The following is a 13,344-nucleotide window of genomic DNA, read 5'->3' on the forward strand; positions in this document are numbered from 1 at the left end:
TATAAATACTAGAATTTTCTATTTATTAATTAAAAATATAAGTTTAATATAATAAATAATAAATATAATTTATTTATTATTAAATTCTTTTATATTATAGAATAATACTAATTAAATAGGTTTAATATCTAGAAATTATTTAATTATTCTTATAAACTTGAAATTAATAAAAATATATTTATTTATTCTAATATTAATAAAAAAAGAAGTCTTAATATCTAATTTATTATTACTAATTATATAAGAAAATATAAATACTTTATTTCCTAGTAACTAGCTCAAATTAACTTCTATTATATTTATATAATATAGTCCTAAAAAGAAGACTTTTTTTAGAAGTCCTCGTTTTCTTGTTTTATATTTTTAGATAACTTATTTATAATAAGTATTACTAGCTTAATTATTAAGACTTGTTTTATATATTTGGTTTTAGGCTTTAAATAGCTTTTAGATATATAACCAAATCTATTATAGTTATAGTACTTAAGATCTAAGGATTTAGGCTTTAGGATAATAGATTTATTTATTACTAAAATTTTAGAAATAGGCTTTATATAAAGAGCGCCTTCTAAACTTGGCTTATTTATATCTTTATTAGCTTTTTTAAATATCTAGTTTTTCTTTTTATAATAAGCTCGAATTTACTAGTTATTTATAATATAATATTATATGAATTCTATAATATAAATAGTTAGGTTATTATAATATATAGCTATAGCCTTTTAAAGCTTCTAGATAAGCTTATTATTAAGGTTATTCTTAAAGTTTTATAAGTTAATATTTCCGTTTATTATATATTTCAGAAATAAAATATAAAATTCCTAAAAAATCTAGCTTTTTTTTATAAATAGCTTCTTAAAAACTTACTAAATATTATATTTCTTATTTAGATTACTATATAGCTTCTCTAGGTAAATATATAGTTCTCTAATAATCTTATATATATATTAATTGTCCTAGTTTAGATAAGAAAAGATTAGTATAAAAATATAGCTAGAAATATAGCTAGAAATATAAATAATCTTAAGGTTCTTTATTTAGTAAATATTAGAATTACTATAAAGCTTATTCTTAATTTAAACTAACTAATTATTAAAGGTAATACTATTCTTAGTTATATCTTTAAAAATAAAAGAATTAAGAAGTTTAACTAAATATCTACTTTCTAAAATAAAAGAACTAGTTATTCTTATAAGTTATATAATAAGCTTCTTAATAATAGCTTTATTCTTTTATAGGGCTTATTTAGTTTCTCTTAGCTAATTATAATAATTCCTACTATAAGTAAGAATATTATATATCTTTAGAATTAGCTTAATAATCTCCTTATATAAAGCCTCTAAGCTTCGGAATAACTCTTAAAAATCTGTCTTTAATAAAATAGGTTCCTTTTTTTCTTTAGCTTTTTAAAAAAGAATATTTCTTTTATTATAAGTATTAATAGGATATTTGAATTCTTTAGAAAACTTAATAAGAAACTCTAGTTTATCTTCTAGTAATATACTAGTAATATCTTATATTATAGCTCTTTCTGACTTGCCTAGTTATTCTAGAATTTACTTTCTTATAAGTCTTTATTTAGTAATAAGATTACTAGCCTATTTACTTACCTAGCTAGTCTAGGGCTTTCTTATCTAGTTATTCTAAGGCTTTCTTTTATTTTAATATTAGTTAACTAATACGGGAGTAGCTATAGTATATTATATTTATACTTATTAAAAACTAATTAGATAAATATTATTTAAATTCTTTATAGGATTAAGAAATAAGAAAGCTTTAAATTATATTATAAATATAAGATCTAGGGTTTAGAAAACATAATTAGATTATTTTTATTCTAATAATTCAAAGCTAAAGAAAGAAGAAGATCTCGAAAAAGCCTCGGATCTAAATAATTACGAGCTATATACGAGCCTATATACTAGCTTAAGTTCGGGGTTATATATAATAATTAGGTAACTATAAATGCCTTACTTAAATACTAGATATCTTTTTTAGATACTAGATATTTCTTTTAGATATTAGATATCTCTCTAGCTCTAGTTTAATTCCTACTAGTATTATATATTATAATAACTATAATAATCTTTAGAATAAAATTATTTTTTAGATTTAGCTTTTTAATAAACTTATAAAATAAATTAATATAAAAATTATAATTAAATAAAATTATTAATTAAATATAAGCTTATAAGATATTATATAAATATAATTTTATAGTATTTATTATTATAATAATAATACTAAAAATAATTCTCTAGCTAATATATTAAATAATAAATAATTATATTAATATTATATATTTTTTACTATTACTATAAATTTAAATAACTAATCTCGATTTCTTAAACTCTTTTTTTATATTCTTATTCTTAATTTTATTAATAAACCGAAAATTAAAAAAATATATTTCTTTTAATATCTAAAATTTAAAAATATTTTTAAATATTTTTTTTTTTAAAAAGCTAATAATTTTAATTTAATAGAAGTTTTTATATAAATTATTATTTTATAGAAATATTATAAAATCCGGGTTTTTATAAAAGTATTTTTTTTTATATTTTAGTAAAATAATAGAAATAATAAAAGAAATTATATTTATATTATTTTTAGTTTTATTATAAAATTCGAAAGTAATTTTAAGTTTAGAATTATTAATAATAACCTTAATATTTCTTATATAAAAGAGCTTTATAAAAATTAAATAGAAAGTAATATTACTATATAATAGAGCTAATATATAATTCATTCTATTAATAGCTACTAGCTTATATAGCCTATTTTAATTATTAAATTAACTAGTATTTTTTTTATATTATATAAAAATATTTGAATTTAAAAGAAATTTATAAATATTAATAATACTAGAACTATTTTAGATATTTAGAATATTTATAATTTAATATTTAGTTTAAAGCTTTTAAATTTCTATTTTTTTTTAAATATTATTAATTATTATAATATAATTAATAATAGAATATTATATCTAATTATTTAAAATAAAATACTATAAATTAAAAAAGTTAAAATAATATTATTAAATCTAATAGAATTATTAATAGCTTTAAAAGCTATTTAGAATATAGTATTTTTATTAATTTTATTAATTTCGGCTATAATAATAAAATAAATATATTAAATTAGGCTATAATAATATTCTATAATTCTAATAGAATTATAAGTTTTTATAAAAACTTTTTTAATTTTAATTTCTATAATATTTTTAAGCTAAATAAACTTTTTATTAATAAATTACTTTTTAATATTTACTATAATCTAATTAAAAAAGCTTAAATAAATATTAATTTAATACTATTTTAGGGTATTTCAAATATATAATATATTAATATTATAATAGCTAGTATTATATAATTAGTTTTAGCTAAAGGAATTAGTTTTAGCTAAAGTTCTAAGCTATAGTTTAAATTAAGCTTAGTATTATTAGTATAGCTATTTCTCTAGGAATTATATATATAGTTACGGGATACGGGATATAAGATATAAGTAATAGGTAATGAGATATAAGTAATAAGATATGGGATATAAGATATAGTTATATAATCTTATATTTTATTAGTAACTCGACTAGTAAACTAGACTTCTTTAGGCTTAGTAAATTTAGGAATTATATATTAATACTATAATACTATAATTCCTACTTCTGAAAAATAACTTTACTAACCTTATATAATTAGTATTTCACGATTATATAATAGTACTATATATTCCTAATAAACTAATATTAATTAGTTTATATTTAGATTAGAATAAGATTTATTAGTACTTATAAATCAAGAATAATTAAGCTATACTTGCCTAAGATTCGGTTATTTAGAAATAAAGCTATTATTCTAGTTAAAAAGAAAATAACTATTAATTCTATTATTTGTAATTTGGTTATATAAGTAGGAAAGATACTTAATTTTACTAAGGCCCAATTATATTATATTAAAGAAAGAAATATCTATTAGTCCTATTATTTATAATTCGGTTATATAGGCAGAAAAAGTATTTAATTTTACTAAGTACTAAAACGGTTAGCTATTTAATTATCTTATTTTATTCCTATTTAATTCCTATAAAACTCTCTCAAAAACTACTTTTTTTTGAATTTCTAGGGCTCTTGAATTTCAGAACTATTAAATTCTTCCGGAATCTCGATATTTTACTTCTTAAATTTTACTTTCTAAATTTCTTATTATAGACGAAATTTTTACCTCAAATATAATATCTATTATAAATTACTTATCTTATAAATTACTTTCTTTCTTATAAACCTATTTTCCTTATAAACTACTATATTTTGAACTAGATATAAGCCTATAGAATATATAATAGTAGAATATACTATAGTAAATAATTCCTTTATTAGATTTATCTAATCTAATTATTCTATAAATAATAATAATTTTAAGGAATTAGTAAGAAAGTAGAAATATAGAATTAACCTAAATTTTACTAAAATAAATAAGATAACTAAGTTCTTGAATACTAAGCTATTTTAATATATTCTCTATAAAATAGTTAATAATAATCTTTAGGAGCTATTTAGATATAATTTTAAGAACTTTATTTATTAAAGGAACTTTAATAAATTCGAACTCCTAAAAATACTATATTTATATAAGATCCTTTAATATAGTAATATATTTATATAATAGAATAATAATACTAATACTATTATAAATACTTTATATATTATTATAAAGGAAAATAAATAATATATATAATTAAATAAGAATATATTAGTAGCTAGACTAGACCTTATTAAGAAACTAATTCTATTAGGCTTTATTATTCTTATAAAAAATAAGTATCTAGAACCTATTATTTTTAATATTTCTATATTATTATTACTTTTTTTACTATTATATCTTATATCTCTACTAGATTTATATACTAGTATAAAAGCTCTAGAAATAAATAATATATTCCTACTATTATTACTACTATAATTATATCCGAATAATTCCTAATTTCCTTTAATTATAAGACTTATTAGGAAAGTTACTAAGATCTATATTAAAAAATAAAAATATAATAAATCTAATAATAATTTTAACTATAAACTCACTATTTTCCTTAATATCTACTAATATATAGAGCTTCTATAAGAGGTATTAATACGAGCTTTTCCTATTATACTAAAGAAACTAGCTTAAGACTATTTCTATAGTAGCTAGCTCTCTTAATATATATATAAAAAGGCTTATATTAATATCTATAGCTTTTTTAAAAGCCCTGAATTTAAATATCGAAATTTAGATAAGTAAAATACTACTATATTAGCTTCTATAATAGCTAAATTTCCGGAAAAGATAATATTTGAGACTATTTAATTACTAATTAATAAACTATATTAATTATAGTATAGTTTTATACCTAATTTACGAAATATTAAATTTCTCTATAATAAGATTATTATCTCTTACTAAGGCTCCCATATATATAGATATGTAATCTCAGACCTTCCTATAAATCTCGGCTAGCTTATTAATAAGCTCTAGTTATTTATTATTATATATAAAAGTAAATAATAAGCTAATCCCGAAACCTTTTTTACTAATTAATAATACTATTTTTAGAACTTTCTAAGTTATTATTTCTCTAGAAATTATTAATACAGACCTAGCCATAACTTCGGAACCTATAATAATTATTCTAAGCCCTATAATTATAATAATTATATCTTAAAGTTATATTTTATATATAAGAAACCCGAATACTACTTATAGAAGTATATACCGGAAAAATAAAAGGCTAAGAAGACTTGATTTAGGAATAGAAATATTTATTAGTTCAGATCCCAAAATACCTATAACTTTAATAAATACTTTAGTAATACTTATATATAGTATATTACTAAAGCTAAAGATAAAGAAAATAATAAAGATAATAAGAATAAACTAGTAAATAATACTTTTAAGGCTTTATTAGCAGAAATAAATAAAAAAGAGAAATATTATTCAGATTTCTATTTTACTTTAGTTAAGAGCTTTTTAGTTACTTCTACTACTCCTATTCTACTAATAACTATAGCTAATATCCTTATAAATAACCTTATTTCTCTTTCCCTTATATATTAGATAATAGGCAAAAACTATACTTTAGAGCCTATTAAACCCTTAATAAAAAATTCCTAGACTTTTATAATTAATAATATATTAAGATATAATACTTATTGCTTTTATAAAGTTATAATTAATACCGGAACCTCTAAATACTTAATTACTAGTTCTAACTAATTCCAAGCTCTCTAGTAAACTAATAATAGTATTAAACTTAATAAAACTACTAAAGATTAAGTTAATATCTAGTTTAGTATTAGATCTATATTTTTTATTAGATCTATAATAGTAAGTATACTAATTAGGTAAGTATAATTCTATATTATATCTTTAAAGACTTTATTTTTATTTAGCTTAGCTAATATAAATAAGCTAGGAATCTACTTTAATAATCTTACTAATTATCTTATTACTTTTATTAGAAAATATATACTTATAATATAATATTTCGGATATTCTTTCCTGCTTTAAAATACTATATTATAAGGCTTTATTTCCGAATTCTTTATTTATAATTCCTGCTTTCTTATAAAAGTCAAATTATAATATCTATATTATTATTTTAATTATTTATTTATTAGTAAGCTCCGAAATATACTAGAATAAGCAGGCTATAATATTAATATAGAAGCCTTTAAGTATATTATAAAGTACTATAAGTAATACTAGAAATATAGCTAATTACCTAAATAATTTAAGTTTAACCTAAAAAATAATATTAGCTTTAATTACTCTATTATTATTAATATTTTCTATATTTCTGGTAAGCCTATACTTTATATTATTAATAAAGGTACTTAATATTAAGCCAGCTAATAGCTCTAGAATATTAGTATAATATATACCTGAAATATACTTAAGTAATACTAGATTAATAACTATTTAGGCCTTTCTAATTAGATTATAGTAAATACTAGAAAGTAGTTTACTAGTAAGAAGTTTACTTAGCTTATAAATACTATAGAAACCAAGGTTAAGATTATTCCTATAAAAGCTTATAACTCTATTAGAATTATAAAATACTATTATAGCCCGATCTAATATATTTATCTTATTATTATAGCCAAAATTAACGGAATTAATAAGAATACTATATTTTAAATAGCTTTTAAGGCTATTAATAACTTTATAGGACCTAATAGTATTATTCTAATTCTTTTAATTTATAGTATTTTACCTTAAATAACCGAATATAATACTCTATTACTTATTATATTATAGTAATTAGTAGTATTTAAGAAAATAATAGTAGAAATTCAGAAGCTTTAAGCTAGATATTAAATTATAAATACTTTAAATACCCGAAATAGTTCTAGTACTACTAATATCTATAAACTATTCCTGAATTCAAATATTCTTATTTAGTATAAAGGAAATACTAGTTAACCTAGTAGTTAGGATAAACTATATAAGCTAGTAGCTATTAATAGGGAGAACTATATACTAGCTTTATTATATAATAATATTACCTTTTATTTAATCTCTATAAAGCCCTTTTATATAAGAAATATTAAGGTTATTACTAATAGCTCTGAACCTAAACCTATTCCCGAATCTAATAGTAAGGCCAAAAGTAATACGGGTATAATTTCTTTTACTATTTTACTAAAGTATAGTAAAGGATACTCTTATAAGACCCCGGATATTATAGTATTTCTATAGGATAATAAATTATATAAGAATTCCTATTAAGTTAAAGTTACTAGCCTCCTAGAAAAGAATATATTTGAGGTTATTTCTAGATCTTAGATACTAAAAGAGATATATATCTTTAATTTCTGGTTTATTAATAAGATTAAGAATAAGGATATAGAGAAAGAGCTTAAAAAGTTAAGACTTATTATTTAAGCTTATAATAATAATAAGAAATATATAGTATTAATATAATTACCTATTATCTAATATATTAGCTAGAGAATTATCCTTAGTATTACTACTATAATAATAAATACTACGGAATTATATTTATATAATATCTTATAAGCTTATATCTAATTAATAATCTTATTTAATTATAATTTCTATATTAATATATTCTATAAGCTTACTAAAGAGCTGAATCTAAAAAACAATTCTATTCTAAAGGTTATAAAACTACTATATAATATACTAGAAGCTAGAAACTACTAGTTTAAAACTTACTATTCCTATTATATTAATGAGCTCTTTATAAAATAGTTAACTTATAACCCTTGCCTATTTTATAGTAAGTAATCCTTTGAAATTATTAGCTTTTAAACTAATAATACTCTATTTATCAGAACTAATAATTTTATAAAGATAGAATAACTAAAACTTTATAAGACTAAGTTCTTGGCTAAGAAATATAAATCCCTTACTTTTAATTATAATTTCAAATTTAATAAAAATATTATCTATATAGATATTACTAGAATTACTCTTATATAGAAATACTAATATAAGAACCTCCGAACCGTTTCTATAAAGAATACTATTACTATAAGTAATAGGGGTATTATTTATTAAAATCTCTCTATTAAGGACTAATATATTACCTAATATATAAGAGAAATATATATTATATTAGTTTATTAACTAGAAGCTTTATATAACCTATTAATTACTGCTTAAGCTATTAAATCCTCGGAAACTAATATAAAGGTACTTAATAAGTATATTTAATAGTAAATTGAGAATATTACTAGAGAACTGAGATTTATAAAGCTAGTAAAAAAGTTCTTATATTTAATCGTTTTTATAAATGCTTTATTTGCAAATAATAGAGATTTCTCTTTTTAAATCGGATATATCCTAGTTCTAATAAATGAAACTAGATATACTAATATTATTTACTAGTTCTCTATTAAATACAAGAGAGTTACTAGAAATATTCTAGCTTCGGAATTCTATAGTATAGTTTATGGTTTTAATATAGGCGCTTTAATTAAATCTATAATTAATAGAATACTAGAAATGGAATTACTACTAGTTATTTATACGGATTTGAAATTATTATATAAATGCCTTATTAAATTAGGTACTATTTAAGAGAAATGCCTAATAATTAATATAATATATTTTTGCTAGGTATATAAATAATAAGAAATTACAGAAATTAAATAAATTAAGAAAGAATTAAATCCTGCTAATTCTATAATAAAATCAAAGCTAATAAATACTCTTAAGTACCTAATTAATATAAATATTATATAATTAGATATAGAGAAATAAGTTAAGTATAAATAGGGCAGAAAATAAATATATAAGATAAGAGAATATTATAGAAAGAGAAGTTATATATAAAAGGCTATAGCCTTTAGTATATAACCAAAACCTTAGAAGTAATATAAATATATAAAGTATTTAGGAAATCTAGTACTAGGCCAGATTAGGGAATTTATATATAATTAGAGAGAGATATTATTTTTTGTGTTTTTACAGAGTTTCTAGTATTAGTATAGCTATTTTTCTAGAAGTTATATATATAGTTACGAGATACGGGATATAGGATATAAGTAATAGGTAATAGAATATAAATAATAGAATATAGAATACGGAATATAGTTATATAACCTTATATCTCATTAGTAACTTAACTAGTAAACTAGATCCCTTTAGGCTTAGTAGATTTAGGAATCATATATTAATACTATAATATTATAATTCCTATTTCTAAAAAATAACTTTACTAATCTTATATAATTAGTATTTTATAATTATATAATAGTACTATATATTCCTAATAAACTAATAAGTATTTTAGTAGTCTTAGCTATATTTACTTATCTATTACTATACCTTACTTATTTCTTTTTTTCTTAGCTTTAAATTCTATAGAATATTAAAATTATAGATCTTTAAGTATTATTCTATTACTTTATTTCTACTATTATAAATATTTTAAATCTATTAGCTAACTTAATATTAAATATCTTTATTAATAATATAAAATATAAATTTATTAGAAATATAGAAAATATTAATAATAATAAAATAATTAAAACTAATATTATTTTTTAAATTAAATTTGAGTTATTCTAGTATTATTTATAATATTTTATAAAATATTTAAAGGCTTTTATATTAATATTATAATCTATTTATTCTAGAATATTTAAAGCTTATTAATAAATAAATAACTAAAATAATAATATAAATATTATAATTCGATTTTTATAAAAAAAAAAAATATTATTAATAAAGAATTTGAAAATAAAGCTTTATAATATAATATTTTAAAATAGGAAAATGTATCTAAAATATTATATTATAGATATAAAATATCTAGTAAAAATAATAAAATAATTAGTAAAATTATTAAAATAAATCTTTAGCTTATTTATATTAGTTAAACTAAATAGAAATAAAATCTTTATAAATATAATAAAGAATTATATTTATCTAACTAATATTTTTATTATTATAAATCTAATAAAAAATATAAATCTAATACTAAATTAAATATTAATTTAACTTTTAGTAATTTTATTAAATTTAATAATATTATTAGTTTATTATAAAGTTTAGAATTAATTAGAATTAATAATTAAGAATCTAAAAGCTTTAGTATTAATTATATTATAATTTTATATTTTATCTAATTTAATATTTAGTATTTAATATTTTAATTTAATATCTAATATTTGAAATTATATAATAATTATATATAATAAAATTAAGGAAAGCTATATTTTAGAAAATTTGAAATATTAAGTCTTATTAAGCCGAGCTATAAATAAGGAATTATAAATATTTAAAAAAAACCTTAATTCGAGACTTTTTTTTCTTTTTAATTTAGTTTTTTTATAAATACCTCATTCATAGATTTCTTTTATAGAACTATAATATTAAACTAAATTCTTTTTTTTAAAATAATTATTTATTTCTAAAAAATAATTTCTTATATATAAATTATATATATTTAATTCTTTAATATAGCCTTTTATATTAATAGCTTTTTTAAAGGTTTTTATTTATATTCTATAATTTTATTTCTTATATTTAATATTAAAAATATTTTATTCTAATATATTTATATTATAATAAATTCAAATTAAGATTTAAATAAATACCTAAACTAATTATATAAGCCTAAATAGTTTAGCTATTAATTTAGTTTATTTATTTAATATAAAAGAAATTTCTTTAAAATATTTTATTATTAGGAATTATATTTTAGATAATATATATTTCTAATTTAAATATTATAATATAATATCTAATTCTTTAATTTCTTTTATTAAATAAATATATCTAACTAAAAAAGTTTCTAAATATAATAAATTCTGCTTTATAAAAATTTCAAATCTCTTAAAACTTAATAATAATAAAAACCCGATTTATAATTATTAATAAATTCAGATTATTTATAAATTTAAAATTAATATAGATTATTATATAAATAAAAAATACTTATATATATTATATTTTTAATTATATAAAAAATAATACCTAATATTATTAATTTTTTTAAAATAGCTATAAAAATAATTAATTATTTCGGGAAATATTTCATTAATTCTTATTATATATATAAAGCTAAATATAAATATAAAAAATAATAAATAAATAAGATTTAGATCTTTTATAAATTTAAAACTAAATTTATTTATTTAGTAAATAAAACTTAAATCTATTTATAGAACCGTTTTAATAAGCTATATAATAAGCTAATATTTTCTTTTTAAAAATAATTTATAAGCTAATATTATTTTCTTTATATATTTTATAATTTATATTATATAACTTTATTAATTACTTCTAAAATAAAAATATTATAAATTTATAAAAGCTTTAAAAAATATATTAAAACTCGAACTATTACTTTTTTTCTAATTTTTACTATTTCTAATACTTTTATATTTATTATTTCTAAACTTTATATAATAATTTCTTATATTTTTATACTAGCCCGAATACTTTTAATTATTAGTAAATTAGCTATTAAAAAAAATATTTCTATTTTAATTTTAATCTATTTTAATTACTTTTAGATTAATTATATAAGCTATAACTATCTAGTACTAAAGTATATTACTAATATTAAAAAACTGGAATAAAATAATAAATTTATAAAAGCTAATATAAATAATATATTAGGAAATAAAAATATCTAGAAAAAGATTTCTTTTTAGATAAACTTAAAATTAATTTTATAAAAATTAACCTGAATTAGATAATAAAAAAACTATATTTAATTATATTTTATAGCTTATTTTATAATAGATATTTAATTAATATTTCTTTTTTTACTAATTCCGAAATAAATAGTTTTATATTTATTAATACTTTTTTTATTATAAATATTATTATTTTTTTTTAATTTCAAATTCTAATATTTATTTAAATTTATTAATATTAAAAAATATAATAATAAATAAAAAACTTATATTATTTATTTCTTAAAAATATATATTATTATTAATTAGAAATAATAATATAATATTTTTTTTATTAATTCTTAAACTTAAATTTTATAATTTTATTTTTGGTTATAAATAGTTAAAATACTTTAATTAATTTTTTAATATTTAAAACTAATATTTAATATAACCTAAGATTCTTTTTATTACTTTTAATTATATAAGAGATTTCTATATTTTAAAAGGCTTTATTTTCTATTTTAATTATTAAATAAATATTAAAGCCAGAAATTATATATTTAATAAAAAGAACTAATAATAAATTATTAAAAAATAAGTCTATATTAAAAACTATAATATAAAAAATAACTCTATTACTAATTTCTTTTTATATACTAGTTTTATTAATAATACCGTTTTTAAATATAAATTTACTAATTTCGAATTAAATTTAGATAAAGAATCTAAACTAATATTAATTATTTCTATTCCCTAAAAGCCGAAAATTAAATATTTTTATAAATAAAATACTTGAAATAACTATTATTAAATAAAAAACTTTTTAGCTAATATTATTTATTTTATAAATATCTTTTATTAAAAAGAATTATATATAAAAAAAAAGCTAGTAAAAGCTCCTATTATTAAAATTACTAATATTAGTTCTATAAATATATATTACAATTTCTAATAATCCGAAAATAAAGCCTTTATTATAAACTTTTATAAGATTAATAGCTTTTTTAAATAATAAATTTTTTTTCCCGAAAACTAATATTAGAAACCCTATTATTTTCAAATAATATATTAAGTTTAATAATACTTTTTTTAAAAAAAACCTTTAATATTTTACTTTTTTATTAGTTATATAATTATAAAATATTATTAAAAAAAAATAAAAAGATATCTAAAATATAACCTTTTATATAAAATAATAATAATAGAATTAGAAG

This window comes from Hyaloscypha bicolor (genome assembly GCF_002865645.1).
Source record: "Hyaloscypha bicolor E unplaced genomic scaffold K444scaffold_57, whole genome shotgun sequence".
NCBI lineage: Eukaryota > Fungi > Ascomycota > Leotiomycetes > Helotiales > Hyaloscyphaceae > Hyaloscypha > Hyaloscypha bicolor.